Consider the following 13,896-nt stretch of genomic DNA (forward strand, 5'->3'; position numbering starts at 1 on the left):
GACAGAGTGGGAAGGGATAGGGCAGCAGGCCACCAATCTCCACAAACCCCAAAGTAAACATGCTCACCTGAACATCTACACACTCTGAACTACAACACCACTTGGTTCCAGGGTACAGATTAAGGGCCACCTGGTTAATTATCATTATGACTACTTTTTCTACTACTACAGTCCTTCCAGGGCTGACTGGGACTGGGGGCGTGGGGGGCGGTGAGATAACTAGGCAAGGCAGAGCATTACCAGGCCCAGACTTTTTCCAGAAAGATCTTGGGGGCATATACCCAGGAGTGTGGGTATGCAGTGGCCGGTAGGCTCCATGGGCACCTGTGGCTGGTCTGCTGCAGAATCATCAGCTACCTTTGGGGAGAATGGAAAGAAATGGGAGCAGGCCCTACCCAGGCTGGCAAAGGTGACAAGTCAGACCAGAGCTGCATTAAGCCAGCAAGTCATCGGGCTCCCCACACAAATGGACATTATAGACATACACCCTGGGCAACCTGGACCTCAGAAACAACTTCAGGGGTGCCATAGAGAATGAGAAGGCCTATCCTTGATGCCCCAGTTTCTCAAGGGTCCTGCAGTGTGAGGACCCCTCATCATGAGTCTAGAAGCAGCTAGGAGCCAGAAAGGGGGTCTGTGCTTTGGAGTCAGAGGGCCATGTCCAGCCTGGGGTCCCCAACTTCTGGCCCTTTAACCTCAAGCATGTTGCTTCTCTGTAAAACTGGAACCACAAATGTTGACTGGCAGGATCTGTGCAAACAACAGTCCCAGTGCCCAGCACATGAGTGGGGATCCATAGGGTCTGGTGGCTGCCACCCAGCTTCTGGGACTCAGAGAGCAGCACCTGCGGAAGCGGGGTGTCTTTAAAATTTAAAAGAACACACCTCTTCCAAGGTGTGTTCCCCTCCATGGGCTGGGGCTCTGGCTGGCGATGCCCTGCAGTTGGACCCTGCCCCATTTTGTATTCTCTGGTCTCAGCCTCATCCTCTCCCTGGCTGGGGGATACGAGCAGGAATGGCTCAATCAGGATATAATCGTTTTTAATTAACGTGCAGATCATTTCACAGGCTGATCTCCTCGGAGACCAGAGGGAAGATGGTCTTTTAAGATTTTCTTTTGCCTCTCCCCACCCACCCTGCCAAGTGGAAGTCCACCTTGCTTTCACCTACCCAGTTGCAACCTTGAAAGCAGCACAAAAGCATGCTGCCTGGATCCCTCTTGGGGCCATTAGGAGGAAAGTGTGTGCTCACACAGTCACACATGCATATGCCCAAGCTTAGGGGCACACTTCCTCCTCCCCCTAAAAAATGCACAAATGGTATCAGAGACTCACAGACAGGGACACACACAGGGACACACACAGATTCTCATACACAGGCATGTGTGCACATATATGTGCCAAAGCTGGGAGACATACAGACCCCTTATACAAACAGGATCTAAAAGCACACAAACATGGCACAGGCCCAGGCTGGCAGACACACCAACCCCCACTAATACACAAACAGGATCAGACACACAGACATGCACACGCAAGAATATACAGATGTGCATGTGCCCATGGGGACACATTCAAGCACAGAATACACTAAAAAAATGCCCAAATACCCACACTCACGGGAGGACTGCTCTAAATTCCACGGTAGGTGGGTGTGCTGGCAGGGGTGAGAAGAAAAGGTCACTGCCTTGAGATGGGAAGTCAGAGCCACAATCACCTCGCCCCCTACAAACACCCTGTCCCAGTCCCCAACATGTATGTGCAGTGCCACCTGCCCCATGGGGAAACCCATGAACAGAAGATCCACCAAGGTCTTGCCTCCCTGCCACCCACCTGGTCTGGATCCTTCTGACCCCAAGAGCTCTCCAAACTGCTGTTCCACTCAGCCCTGACAGAGTCCACCTCGGATGTCCAGCTGTTCCTGGCCATCCAGCACTGACCATCCCCAATACTCACACTAGGAGTGATGTCTCCCAATGTCTCCTCTGGGTGTTCAGTGAGATTGGAGGAAAGGGCTGTCTTCATTCTTTATTTTAGGTAGGTCCTTTCTTTCCATTTTCTTCCTTCCTGACCTCCCCTCCCTAATACCTTCTTTTATCTCCCACTGTCCCCCTTTCCATTATTTTCTCTCCTCTCTCTCCCTCTCTTTTTCCCCTTCCTCCCCAGGGGGCCTCCGGAGGTCAACCCAAGATCAGAGTAGGAGTTTAAGAGTCCTTCCCCACAGCCCCGGGGTGGATATTTGTGCCAACACTGGCCTGTAGCTAGCTCCTCAACAGACCCAGAGCTAGCTCTTTGGACAAGTAAACTGAGGCACAGGAGTAGGGGTATAACCAGTGGAGTTCTCTGACATCTACACTCCCACCCCTCTCACTGCACCTGCTTTGGATCCTCAGCTTTTCCTTCTGGAAAAATGGAAGGGCAAAGAGGAAAGGTGAGTTGTGGGAAAAAGCAACATGGCTGACCAATCACAGGCTGGTAACTTGAGTGACCCCTGATCCCATGGACGACTAGTGTGTGTGACACAGAGGGCTTAGGAGTCTGTCTGGGGCTCCAGTTAGTGAAACCAGGGGGCACACACTGGGTGCTTCTCCTCTCTTGGAGTCTCAGTACCCCCATCTCTGAAACGGACAAGATCAGCCTTAAAAATGCCCTGGGGACTCTTCTGGAATACAGAAACAAAACTGGCAGATTGGTAGTCCGTTCTTGGCTGCTGTGTGACCTTGGGACTCACTTCCCTTCTCTGGGATCCCATTTTCTCCTCTGTCAAACGAGAGGAGTCAGACAGGTGATTCATCACCAAGGTTCTTTTTGGTTCTGATAGAAGGTTCTAGATTGTGCTGGAAAAAAGAACAGTGTGCCACTTCAGGAAAAAACGAGAAGTCCATTTCTTTCACTGCAGGCATGTTGGAGCCTTTGGCATCAGCAGAATCATTTTCAGGAAATCATCTTAAGCATCAAAAAAAGCTTTCTACACAAAATATATCCACTACCTCATTCATCAGGAGTATCCAGAATGTTGAACAAAAGGGGAATATTAAGCAAATGATGGTACATCCACCAGATTGGAAAAGCCTGAAGACATTAACTGTGGTGTTTATGAAGAGCTGGTTACAAAACAGGAAAAGGCTCCTGTTAGCGCCTACGGAAAGAGCAGGATATACATCTGAATACAGAGAATGACGACAAAGCCTTTAAAAAACAAACCAACCACCAAGTCTCAACAAAGACTGCAAAGGACGACATCAAAATATTAATGTTATCATAGCCCACTAAGACTGTTAGCAACTTTCTTTGTTTCTTTTTCTTTCATTTTTATATTTCCTACAAACCATATTTTAAAATGTGTGCATCAAAAACGTTTTTGTTTTTGTTTTTAATAAAAACAATGAGTAAATGCCTCCAATTTAGAAACTTTCTCCTTTCATTCGTCCATTCATTCATCACTGATTCATTCACTCCTGTGTCTGTCCAGCCAAAGCTGAGTGCCTATCCTGTGCCAGGTCTGGGGAATCTAAGGTCCACAGGGAATGTTTCTCATCTGCAGGAAATGGGAATGAAGGATGGGTGAGGAAGAGGGAAGACAGCCCCTTACATAACTCCACACCAAGGGGGCTCATGCCATAATGGGGCCCTCCAAGTGAGAAGAAACCAATCCTGTCAGTGGGCCCTGCCCTCCTGTGGCTTCACTCAGGCCTGCTCTCAGTTCCTAGGGTTTCACAGACTAGCCTACAGATCAGAAACTCACCCTTAACCACCAAGCCTCCAGCTGTGGGTGGTGAGGGTGAAAGTGGAGGTGGGGAATGGGGTAAGTGTAGAAGGGTCTCCCCAGCCTCCATGGCTTCCAGTTCCAGTGGCCCTGGCTAGTAACCCCTTTTCTATCATGGCCACAAGGCTGTGACAATCTCTCTGGGCTCTGATTTCAGCCTCCCCTAAGGTTCCTGAACAAGGCACCACCCAGCCAAGTCCTGTCTGGCTAGGCTGCTGCTAAGGGAGCACAGGGCACAGAATCTGTTAGCTCCTATCAGCCAACCACACACAGTTAGCATGTAGAAGGGTCAGACTCCCTGTTCCTGTTGTGTGGGGGCTGACAGATTTCTGGGGAGGGTTAACTCTTTCCATTCCTGGGCCAAGTCGAAGAATGGCCTGAAAACTGTCTGCAACTGCCCCTCCCAAAGATGCCTCCCCACTCCCCCAGGAATCCTCTCTTTAACTATGGAGAAGAATTGCGTTCACCTGCCCAGGTGTCCAGCTTGGGGTCCCTGGGCCTGGCTCCCTACCCCAGGAAAAGAAAAGGTGCCCCCTTTAGCCCTTAGGCTGCTCTGCCTTGCAATCCAACTAAGGCAGATTTCCATTGATTGTCCTCCACCCCCACTCCCGTTTCAACTAGCCCTTCACCCCTTTCACACGCCCCACAAAGAAGGAAAAAGATCTGGGTGCTTAAAGTGCAGTAGAAGCCTCTGACCTCACTGTGAGTTGAGTCCCCCGCAGGATTGCGATCCCCAGAAATTTTTTGGCCTAGCATTCCCTTCCCAGGGCCTCAGTAGGAAAAGAAGTTCCCACCACTCCCCTCCCCCCTGCCCTGAGGGAGGGAGAGAGGCGTCCGGATCTTCGAGTCACCAGAGCAGTGTCTGCGATGGATCGCAGGAGGCAAACACTTCGTGTCTCTCTCTCTCTCTCTCTCTCTCTGTCACACACACACACACACACACACACACACGCACGCACGCACGCACGCTCGCTCTCCACCCTCGGGATCACCTCTGAAGCCCGCATTGTACTTGAGGGGAGGAGGCAGAGCTGGCGGGGGGGGGGGACAAGGCTGGGGGCGGCTTCCGACGTGCTTGAAGTCACCAGCCAATCACCAAGCCCAAGGGGGGGCTAGAATCTGCCACCCGTTGCGGAGAACCCAAGCCTCCGGCCTCCCCCGCGAACCCCACCTGGCCCCCACCCGCTCCCCTCAAGGCGCCACCCGACTTCAACGTCTCCAACCCAAACAAGCCTCTCCCCCTAAGGAGTCCCTCCCCTTCCCCTGCACTGGGTCAGCAGCCCCAGGAGACACCGAGCTGCGACCACCCTCCGACCCCGACAGCAGAAGCGCGAGATTTCATTGTCAGCTTGGCCACTCTGGCGCGCGTGAGGCGGAGGTGCAGGGCAGGGGGGCTATAGGGCAGGCTCTGGCGCGGGGAGTGGGGAGGGGTCTCCAGGGGAAGTGTTTGAAGCTGCTCCTCCAGCTCTGTCCAGATCCGGAAGCCGCCGGGGGAGGGAGGAAGGCGGGGGTGGGGAGAGCGCGACCTTAAGCGCTTGCGGGCAGCAAGGAGGGGCCGCCTCGGCCAGAGGAAGCTCCCGGAGGCGTCCGGGCCGCCGAATCCCCTGGGAGGCTGCGCTCCTGGGAAGTTTCCCACCGCTTATCCCGAGCAGTACCGGGCGCGCAGACGGCCCTTCCCCGCCTGACCAGCTTTCAGGGTGCAGATTGCGAACTTGAACAAAACTCCTTCATTCTCCAGCATCCCTCACCTCCCCATCCGCGGCCACCAGCCCCGCCATCTCAGCCCCTTGCCTTCGCCGAGACCGTGGAGGAAAGGGGATGGGGGGATCCCAGCGCAACCAAACGGCGGCCAAAAAAAATTTTTTAAAGGGAAAGAAATTCCTTCTCTTGAGGCCGATTCCCTCAACCAGCGTGGAAAACCCCCAAAACAGGCAAATCTCCAAATGCAGCCAAGATCGCGGCGCGCGGGAGGGGTGCCGGCGGCAGGCGGCGACCCCCGCGGGCAGCTCCGGGTTTGGAGCAGGTCTGAGCGCGGCCGCGGGCCGGGGGATCCGGGAGCCCTCGCGCCCGAGAACGGGTCCCCAAAAGACACAAAGCTCTTGCCGCCAACAATACCTGCGGGCTCCTCCTGGGTCTCCCAAGCGCCGGCGCTGCGCGTCTTGCCGTCTCCCTTTCCCCTCGCGGTCTGAGAGCTCTCTTCCTCGCGCGCGCGCGCTCTCCCCCTCGCCTCTTCCAGAACGCGGCGGCCAGATGAGATCCTTAGGAGAAAAAAATGTGAGCGCTCGCACAATTCCTTTCTCTCCACCCGCTGCTCGCTGCAGCCCCGGGCTCGCTCCTTTCTCCCTCGCGCTCCCGCGCGCGCCGCGCCTCTCGCGCCCCACGTTTCCTTCTCAGCAGCCCCAGCGAGCGCCCTCAGTAGCCATTATTCACGGGCTGCCGGGGGACAGGAGGTAATTAGAGACCGCCCCGTGGCCGCATCCACTCGGCAAGCGCGATGCGGGCGCGGGGCGCGCGCCGGGAGGGGCGCGCGACGAGGGGGCTTGGCAGCGCGCAGCCCGCGCCCCAGACGCGGGGGAGGGGAGGCGGAGGAGGGGGCAGAGAGGGAGGAGATGGGGGAGGAGTGGTGAGCTCCGGACGCCAGCAGGAGGAGGGGGCGCCGGGGAGACGCTCCTGCGGCTCTCACCGTGGGGGCTCGGGGTCACCGGTTCCGAGGCTCTGAGGAGCTTAGAGAGAGGGGGTGGGGGTGAGTGTCTCCATTTGTGTGTATGTGTGTGCGCGCGCGCGTGTCAGAGATAGAAGGGGTGGGAGGGAACGCTTGAATATTTTTCCAGTGACTTATGAGCCGGTAGGTGAGCTCTTGGCTTCGCGTTCAGTTCGTGTGTGTATCATCAATGTGGCTGTATATTTCTGGCTTGTCCTACGTGTGAATGTCACGGGGTGTGCGGGTCTGGCTGCGAGCTGTGAATGGCTGCGAGCTGTGAATGTGTCTCTAGGTCTCGGAGGGACTGAGTGATGCGGTGACTGTGTGGGGTCGTGTTTGTGTGTGATTGTTTATAGGGCGGATTGTGTGACTGCGTGGGTGGGACTGCGCCTGTGCGGGGCTGTGACTGCGTGAGGTTGTTGGGGTGGGGATTGTGTCTGCACGGACCCGAGTGTGTCTGAGGGTTTTGTATTCGTGTGGGCTTGTTTGCGAGTGGGATTGCGGTTATTGGGGCTGTGGGTTTGCTGTGTAGGGGGCAGTGCCCTGTGCAGGGCTGTGGGTCGGCGAGAGGCTGTGGTGTGTGGCTGCGTGGGGCTGTGTTCTGCGTGTGGGTCTGAGGCCTGGTAGGTGGGGTGAGGGGGTGGCTCACATGGCGTCAGGGATCACACAGCCGCAGAAGAGCCGCTTAAGGCGCGAACTGGTTGTACTGGGGTCGGGGCACAACGCAAGGAGTAGTGGCGCGGGAGAAAAGGCAGAGACGTGGTGGGGCCTTCATCCCGCGCCCCTTCTCCGCACCAGAGAAGCAACTTGGAGATCCTGGCACTTGCCGGCCCCGTGGTCCTAAAGGCAATGGGTTTGGAGAACCCTGCTGGGCCGGGAGAGCCGCCTAAAGGCTAGGGGCAGCGGGAACTGACACTCGGAGATCCCGGAAGGTGGCGGCGAGGGCTGCCTTAGGAGGCTAATCGTGGTCGGCAGACAGCGGAGGACGAGGCCAAGACAAAGAAGCGCGGGGCCGGGGTCCTCGAGAAGGGACCGCACCTCCAGGTTCGCCCCAGCGGCTGAGGGGTGGCCCAGCCTGCGCGCTAAAGGCTGGCGCGTGGAGCCACGCGACGGTGGCGCAGCCCCCCCCTGGTCCCAGTTCCGGAGCCGCCAAGGGCAGCAGCTCCAGAGCTCCCGGGGCACAGAATTACGCACCCCGGGCGGGGCCGCGGTAGGGGGAGGCGGGCTGAGCTTAGCAGGCGGGAGCTGCAACACGCGGCTGTGATTGAGCGCTCGCTGGCCCGCCCCTCCCCAGGCTGCTCACCGCCCACGCAGCCATTCATTCATTCATTCATCCGCTCGTCTCTCCATCCACTCAACCCACCCTTCTCTCCACACACGTGTCCGACCTATTGTCGGTCCACTAGATTATCGATTATTGAGCCAGGGACCATACACACATGTCAGACCTGGCTCTCCACTTTCTCTTGCTCGCTCTCTAGTCTACTTCACTCTTCTCAACCCCCACCCACGATACCCCACTCAGACCCCTCTCTCTCTTGCTAGAGGAGAAGAATGCACCCCACGACCTCTATCACACTTAAGTTTTGCTGTTCAGTGATCTCCCGACCCCCTCTCCCATCTCCTAACCCCCCTTCCCAGCATCTACTAAAGTCTCTATACATCCAGCTAGGTGGGGGTAGATAGCTCCACCCCCTCTTTGGCCCTTGCAAAGGCCTGGTGGCCCTTTAAAGAGGGCAGTGGCTGGTAACATATCACCCCATTGCCTGAGTGCCTACCTCGGCCCAGGCCTCTCTGAGCTAGGGCTGGAACAAGTTAGAGGAGTTTCATAAAATGATTGCTATACCTCCAGGTTCTTGGCTGAAGGCTGTGCAGGACCTGGTGGCTACCAAACCTACCACTGGTACAGTGTCATTCCCAAACCAACCATTTGTACAGTGTCAACTGGGAAACAAAACAGATTCCTGGGCTCTAGCCCAGATCTAATCGATCCAAGTGCACAGAGCCTCTGCACATGCCATTCCTTCTGCCTGAGGATCAGCATCTTACTGTCAGGCCTGGAGCACCCAGACTTCTGAGTGTGGCCACCCATGGACAAAGAGCAGAGCTCTCTCCCAGAAATGGACCCAAAACGTGCCTTTTTGGCTGACCTCTGGTTTACCTAGTAAAGATATAGCAAAAAAAAAAAAGTGGGGGGTGGACTGCAGACACTCACTCTTAAGTGAGCAGGCCCTGGGCAGCCCAGTGCTCTGGGCTCTGGGTTCCCTGTCTTTAAAAGGTAGGCTGCTTAGTCTCTACTTTCTATTATCTGGCCTGGGAACCAGGGTCCCTCAGCTCTGAGGCTGCTGGGTGAGCCAGGAGAGGCCCACCGTATGGACTATTAGACAAAAAAAGCCCAAATCCCTAGTAGGGACCACCAACCCAGCTATAGACAGGCCCTTAACCCATCACAGTTCCACCTGACCCTCAGCCTCAAACTGTCCCTATCACATCCTGACTCAGCCACCTCTTCCACGCAGCCACCCACAAGGACAAGACTGGCAGGTGGGACTATGAGGATGGTTATATGTGCCCCCTTCTCCTGGGAGAGCAGGGACAGGCTCCCGCTCCCCTTCCTCCCCTCCCCCCGGTGATCAGAAGAAGAAAAAAGTCCCCACAGCAGCTGATAAGATCCCACACAATCAGGCCCCACCACCTCTCTGACCTCATGCCACCCCCACACTCAACACTGTTCCTTGAATTTATCAGGCGCACTCTTATCCCAGAGCCTTTGTACTTGCTGGTCCCTCTGCCTGGCATGCTCTTCCCCACCTTTTCATTTACCATATAATTTACTTGTGTATTTATTTTTGTTTGCTCATTGGTGTATCCTTTGTACCTGGAATGGTACATTTAATAAGCATTTATTGAATTAATCAATGAGTGAGTGAATGAATGAATGAGGCTGACCTAAGCCTTCTTCCTGCGAACTTGACCCAGCCCAGCGCTATTTTTTGAACCAACAGCCCCTGTGGAGAACAATAGGGATGGGGTGGGGATGTAGAATACCAGGACAAGGACAGGTCACTTGATTCATGAAAGGATTGCTATGAAAGGACCTCACGGGAGGTCACTCGGTGAGTGCCCTTCGTATAGCTTATCCCAAAGGGCAGCAGAGCCCTTCATCTGTTCCAGGGACCTCTATGTTGTTCCTGAAGGCAGATTGGCAGAGGGGTCCAGATTCACATCTGCCAAAAAGGGAAGGAAACCCCCTACCTGGCCAGGGCCCTTCTACAAATGTTATCACAGAGAGTCATCAGGAAAGCTCCCCAAGCAGGGATCTGCCCATCTCTGAGAAGAGAAACTCAGGCTCAGAACCATAAAAGGACTTATTAATAAGACAATCTGATCTCTGACTATATGTTTCTAGGGAGATCTTGCTTACCACTGTGTGGCACAGGGCAGGTACTCAATGTGGAAAGTGAACAAATAGCAAATGAATGTAGTGACGTCAAAATTCACACTTAGGTCTACATGGCCCCCAAACCCTTGCTTATTCTATCAGACCCTACTAGCAGGATCACAATGATAGCACCCAGCACACAGCAGGTACTCCACAAATGCTGAGAGAATGATCAGCAGGGGAGGCTGCTTGGCTGGCAGGCTCCCTGCCCTGGCCAGGGGTCTGACTCCACCACCTGCCATGAGTCCTGTCCCAGGCTAAGTGGGGAGAAGGGATTCCCCCATTTGTTTGGCTGGTAGGAGAGTTCTATGGGCTGGGGTAGGGATGTTCACAGGTCTCAAGGTGCCTGATCTTTCCAGGAAAGCCTAGGCCTGGACAGGTTGCCCTTCTGTTTGCCTAGCGCTATCTGCTTTCCTGCAAAGTGTATGTCCAAATGCTATTCCAGGGTTAAATAATAAACAGGAACCAAGGAAGGGACCCCACGCAGGGATATGGGGAGTACAGGCAGAGGGATCAGTAGGGCTGCCAGATGTTGGGCACAGTGACAGGTCACTAGGGTTGGGTTAGCCAGGGGTCACTTGGGTGGGCACAAGAGGCAGAGAAGAGGGGCCTGGACTCCACTCACCAGGCCAAGCTGGTGCCACTGAGACCCAGAAGTTGCATTCAAGCTCAGCCCTGTCTGGTAACCCCTAGGTCCTTGTGGCCTTGGGATACTGTGGAGAAGACAAGAGTGTCAGGTACTTGACCTGCAAGTATGAAGGCCCAGAATCAGAGGTGGGTGAGGCAAGTTTCAACATCTACTCCACACATGTTTATGGAGTAGTCAGCCAGTGATTTCTAATCTCTATCTTTCCTCAGATCAGTTACTCTCCCTATTTCAGAGACTGGGTCACTGATGTCCAGACAACTGACTTGGCCCATGGTCACACAACTTGACTGTTGCAGAAATATTTATCCATTTGCTTGGCAAATATTTATTGAGCACCTATGTTCCCAGCACTGTTCTAAGTGTTGAAGATTCAGAGCTAGGAATGAGACAAAGCTTCCAGTTTTTCTAGTCCTGATACAGACAAGAAACAGAATGAATGAGTAAATCATGTAGTATGTTACATTTAGGTAGGGCAGTGCTGTAAAAAAATAAATAAAGCCAGGGAAGAAGGCTGGGAGCATCTTGGGGAGGACTGTTTTTTCACATTGGGTGGTCTGGGAACTCACATTTGAAAACATTTGAGAACAGACTTGAAAGACTAAGGTAGTGAGGCATGCAGCTATCTGGGGGAAAAGCTGTATAGGTAGAGGGAGCAGCAAGTGCAAAGGCTCTAAGGCAGGAGCAGGGTAGGAATTTTCAAGGCTGCTGTAGCTGGAGCGGAAGGAGCAATGGGGTTAGTGGGAAGAGATGGGGACAGAGAAGTGACACATCTTTGTAAGAACTTTGGCTTTTACAGGGAGTGAGATGAGTCTCTGTAGTGCTTTGAGCATAGGAGGGATGTGATCTCCCTGAGGTCCTCAGAGTATCCCCCTGGATGCTGTGAAAAGAACAGGCATGGGGCCAGAGCAGGAGCAGAAAGCCCAGTGAGGTGACCCCTACACAAGTCCAGAAAAGCAATGACAGGGCCTGGCCAGGGTTGGGGTCATGAAGAGCTAAGAAGGCATCAGATTCTGGATTTATTTTGGAAGCAAGGCTAACAAGATTAGCTGATGCATTTGGCCTGATCAACTAGGATGGAGCTGTAGTGATCAGTCAGTAGTCATGAGGTGAGTGGGAAAGTCCTCAGGAAGGAACCACTCTACCCGCTTCTGAAAGGTTAATAACCTTCATGCCAATCTGTTAACTGTTGAATAGGCTCCATTTTTAGTGGACATACTGAGAGCAGTGCACTGCCTGGGTCAGTACCAGGTGACCTGCCAAGTCCCTTTTCCACCCCAAAGTTGAGTTTCCCTTTTTTATGAACATGTCAGTCCAGGTCAGTGGCCATGGGCCCTATTTGCCTTTCGTCCCTCATAGATCCTATTATTTTCCCAGACCAACTGAGTGAATCTACTCTGCGAAGCTCCACTCCACAAATCTCTCCTTTAGGGTCTGATTATGGAGCACCCACCAAGTATCAAGTATTTTGGGAGACACCAGGGAAACAGCAGTGAACAAAATAGACAACCCACTGCCCTCATGGGCTGGCACGGTCACTAAGCAATTCTAGCTCTATTCCTTTTTCTCCTACACCAAAACCCTCTGATGCCCAGCACTTCTGCGATCTGGGCCACCACTCGAGACTGAGAGCAAAACACTAGAGAAAATGTTTTTCTTTGAAAGCAAAGAACTTCATGTTTTAGTTGGGGGATGGGGGGCATCAGGATTATAAATATCCAAGTTTGCTTAAGGGTTTACGTTTTCAAACAGGTGGTATATCCCGCCTCCTGCCCTGCCTCCCATCCCAGAGGATGGCCTAGAGGTCAGAGGAACATCTGCAGATCTCCCTATTTAGGTTCTGGCCAGAGTCAGGGCAAGAGAAAGTCTCGTTTGGCATCTACCTCCCCCACCCTGGGAATAGGGGTTAGGGGTGTACATCACAATCTCTGCCCTGGGATGGCCCTTGGCTCTACACGGGCTGGGCTAGATTCTGCCCACCAAAGCCCACCAATGCCTGTGACTGAGACCAATTCTTTTTCTGCCTGCCTTTGATCTGTACAACCTTTGATCTCTGCTGCCTGTGGCTTTCTCTGACATCTATCTGTCCATCCTTCTTTACTAGACTGTGGGAGGCTACCAGATGTAGTCATACAACTTCAGACTCGATAGGGCAGACCTACCCACTGGAGATCCTCTTCTCTAGGCTGGGCTCGAGTGTGAACCTCGACCTCTCTGTAACCTCTCACCTCTAGACCCTGTAGCCTCCCTTTCCTGAGTGATCCATACCAGTAAAGCCCTAAGGCCCCACCCCACCCCCACTGACATTCATCTTTTTTTTCACAGCATCTGAGTGTACCAGAAAATGCTGAACTTGTGTCCCTGAGCTTGGAGGAGGCAAGATCCTGGGTTTAGAGGGCTGTGGCTGCAGGCAGGGATGGTGGGAGGGGTGGATTAATGAGAAAAAGGAGAATTGGACAGCTGGAAAGGAAGACAGAAATGGGGAGGAAGCAGAGGGGATGGAAAAGGGAGGGGGATGAGAGATGGGAGAAGACTGGAGGAGAAAAGGAGCAAAAAAAAGGTGGTGAGAGGAAGGAATGACAGAGCGACAGGGTGCGCAGGTTGTGGAGAGTGGAGGGCACCAGAGACCCAGAGGGGACGCTCCAGAAGGGCACACAAGGGTCTCCACAGCCTCTTCTCAGCGTGAGGAGGTGCCAGCCCTGCTCTGTGCTCTTTGGCTAGGTCCTGGATTCAGAGGTTACCCCTTGGTTCCTGGCTATGACCAAAATCCCCCACTCCCAGCATATATGGCCTGGCTGAGATCCTGTCATGGCCATGGGAGCAGTTCATAGAACCAAATACCTGCTCTGTGCTGGGCAGGGCCCACAGGAGCCTTCTTAGCCTGTGCCCCTACCTCCCGAGGTACAGCCCAGGGCTTGAATCCACATTCTTGGCCAGGAAGCCACCAAGGGGCCAGGGGCAATAGTGTGACTGAGGCCTATCCAGGCCTCTGTGCCAGTACAGATGGACTCCTGACCCCAGCCACTGACTGACTCCTGCCCTCTGTCATGAATGAACTTCTAACCCTAGCCACAGTCCCTAGCCACACACCAACATCTGGCCTCAGCTACAGATTGATCTCTGACCCCAGCCCCGGCTTCAGTCTGAGCCCCGATGCTGGCAGAAACACACTGTAGTGACCATCCCGTGAACACATTCTACCAGGCCACCAAGGACCATGTGGGAAGCTCAGAGCCATCCCATTCCTGAGGTAAGAAGCACCATCAACCCCGGAACATGGTTTACACCGAGACTTCAAGGCCACGGTGACCAAAGAAGGCCCAAGACCACTGGCACTTTCCCT

General features: G+C 54.0%; 1 protein-coding gene across 4 annotated transcripts in view; it reads right to left on the reverse strand.

Moving 5' to 3' along the window:
• The window catches only part of RAI1 (retinoic acid induced 1), a 117,426-nt gene that overhangs the window by 72,474 nt on the left and 31,056 nt on the right, over nt 1-13,896 (reverse strand). For 2 of the 4 annotated variants that reach the window (XM_023530015.1, XM_023530014.1), the window contains exon 2: nt 5,880-6,022. The exons of 1 other annotated variant lie outside the window; for it this stretch is intronic. The gene's annotated coding sequence lies outside the window, so the exon portion shown is untranslated. Of the gene's footprint in view, nt 1-5,879; nt 6,023-6,447; nt 7,098-13,896 lie in introns of those variants that run through there. One more of the 4 variants, XM_023530016.1, reaches the window with a different exon arrangement.

Source organism: Pteropus vampyrus, unplaced genomic scaffold, assembly GCF_000151845.1.
Source record: "Pteropus vampyrus isolate Shadow unplaced genomic scaffold, Pvam_2.0 Scaffold44, whole genome shotgun sequence".
Taxonomy (NCBI): Eukaryota; Metazoa; Chordata; class Mammalia; order Chiroptera; family Pteropodidae; genus Pteropus; species Pteropus vampyrus.